Source organism: Poecilia reticulata, linkage group LG16 (genome assembly GCF_000633615.1).
Source record: "Poecilia reticulata strain Guanapo linkage group LG16, Guppy_female_1.0+MT, whole genome shotgun sequence".
In the NCBI taxonomy this organism is placed as follows: domain Eukaryota; kingdom Metazoa; phylum Chordata; class Actinopteri; order Cyprinodontiformes; family Poeciliidae; genus Poecilia; species Poecilia reticulata.
The window spans coordinates 28,240,902-28,242,900 of NC_024346.1; the positions used below are offsets into that span (position 1 = coordinate 28,240,902).

At 42.2% G+C, this 1,999-nt stretch overlaps 1 protein-coding gene across 33 annotated transcripts in view; it reads left to right on the top strand.

Annotated features, from left to right (window-relative positions):
* Positions 1-1,999, top strand: part of rims2a (regulating synaptic membrane exocytosis 2a) — a 160,578-nt gene that overhangs the window by 53,703 nt on the left and 104,876 nt on the right. The window lies entirely within an intron of this gene.

The window sequence follows — 1,999 nt, forward strand, 5'->3', positions numbered from 1 at the left end:
CATCCATCCATCCATCCATCCATCCATCCATCCATCCATCCATCCATCCATCCATCCATCCATCCATCCATCCATCCATCCATCCATCCATCCATTTTCTTGCATCCTTTTCCCTTAGTGGGGTCGGGAGGGGTACTGTTTATTTTAAATATATATTTTTTTACTTTTGTATTTTTACATTCAGCAACTTTGAAGAAGTGCTCACAAGCTAACAAGAAAAAGGCACTACTGTCTGAGCAGTGTGCAGACCGTTGCTGCATGTGTGACATCTTTACCGGCTCAGAGTAAAGATGGCAGAAATTATGCGATTGGCTTTAAATCATGACTTTGCTAACATCACTTTAAATCTTGGAAGGTTTTCACTCAGCTTGTGCATTTGTCAAGTCGGAACCAGGCAAGCAGAAGGCCTTGTCCGGCATTACTAAAACACATATGGCGTTCCTTAATTTGTTTTAAACGTGGCATTTCAGTGCAACCGTAGCTTAGTACAACTGTAAGAGAAAATGCTGGAACTAGGCTACTGGTCTAGGGTGAGAATAAAATGTGAGATTTTGAATCTTGCCATAAACCCAGTAGACCATAATATGAACTTAAAGGGGACCAATTATGTTTACTCTTCTTTAAAAAAATCAGGTCTGTACAAAACAACTTCATTAGATATTTGCACAAAATCCTTCTCAGATAATGACATTTCACCTGCTCAGTTCTGCCTATCTTGAGCTCCTTTCAGAACGAGCTGCTTTAAGGCTCTGCCCCTTTTATGCAAATAATCTGCTGGCCACACCCCATTACTCAGTGTTTCCATTTACACTTTATACATGTGAAAATGGCAGCAAAGAGATGGGCAATGTCAACAATAAAATGTCATCTTTTCCAGCAGCCATTGTAGAGCGCATACAGCGGTAAAAGCAGCTGAAAAAACATGCTCATCGTCTAATACTGAAGTGGGTGGAGCCTCCGTTTGGGTTGCTAGGTAATAGGCACGCTGATTGTGATGTCATAATCCTGATTATGACACCAAAAAAGTATGAAATATTAGGACTTGGATTGTTTTTGTAAGCTGTAGAAACCCAAATTGAATTTTGCATAATAGGTTGAATTTAAATAATGTTTTTGTTCACCTATGGAGAGGCCTCTGGTCAGCTGGCCAAGCCATAGCTGACAGACATAAAACTTGCAAATATTCGTTCCTCTGTCCTATGGCCAAAGTGACACAGTTTCTTTTCTCTCCTGGTATTGATTCCCATATCGCTGCACCGTTCCCTGTCGTCTGTCTCTTGGGACTGCAATTCTTTCCCTCTTGTCCCCCACCCTACTGTCAGAAATAATTTACAGCACTGCTGGGCTCTCTGCCACCTCACATTACATGGCCAGAACACTCAGGCATTGGAAAGGGTGGAACAGGGGGAGGGGCTGTGTGCCTGGAAACCGTGATCCAGCAATCATCACATCTGACTGATTGGATTGAACTTATTTTCCATCAGTAGCTTTTTTTTTTTTTTTTTTAACTTTTTTTTTTAAATCTCTGCAAAGTCCTTAAGTTTGAACACCTCCGAGTGTAAATGTTCTGTTATTACTAAGGCAGCCTTTCCACACTTTCTGTTTGCTTGTCTGCTGTTTTTACTTCTTTGAACCGTGAAATGTCACTCACATCGACACAACAGAACTTGGTAAAGCTGATCAGTGTGTCATCCTTACATACGTTGCTCCCAGCTCAGCCTTGACTGTTTGAAGGTTGGTCTGTTTTTCTATCTCCACCCGTCTCTCTGTTTCTTTCTTACCCATTAGAAGGCAGAAACCTTCTAATGGGCTGTGCCTTTTCAGATCCAGCTGCCATGTATTATGCATGCGTGCATCTGCGGAGGTCCTAATGGGGTGTGGGGATCTGTTCTTAGAAGGTTCCAGCGGTTTAGATTTGAGTGGTCACTACATTTAAACTACAGCCGAATTCGCCTCCTTCCTCTTGTATGCACACGCGCACGCACACACACACACACAC